A 215-nucleotide genomic window follows, 5' to 3' on the forward strand; every position below is an offset into this window, starting at 1 on the left:
AAATAATGTGAAAAGCTGAAAAAAGCAATGGATCAGATTATAGATGGCAATTAGGTCGCTCAGCCAGGTATGAAGACTGTCGACTCACCTGGCATGAAATGCATGTGCTGCCAACAGGCACAAGGGGTCATCTCAAAGATATTTTACGCTTTTTCATGTGTGTTGAACGTGTCTCATCTATGGATTTACGTTTTACTTGTCTGTCTTTCATAAAG

The sequence above is a fragment of the Haliotis rubra genome, unplaced genomic scaffold (assembly GCF_003918875.1).
Source record: "Haliotis rubra isolate DU_JTF1 unplaced genomic scaffold, ASM391887v1 Scf14, whole genome shotgun sequence".
In the NCBI taxonomy this organism is placed as follows: Eukaryota; Metazoa; Mollusca; class Gastropoda; order Lepetellida; family Haliotidae; genus Haliotis; species Haliotis rubra.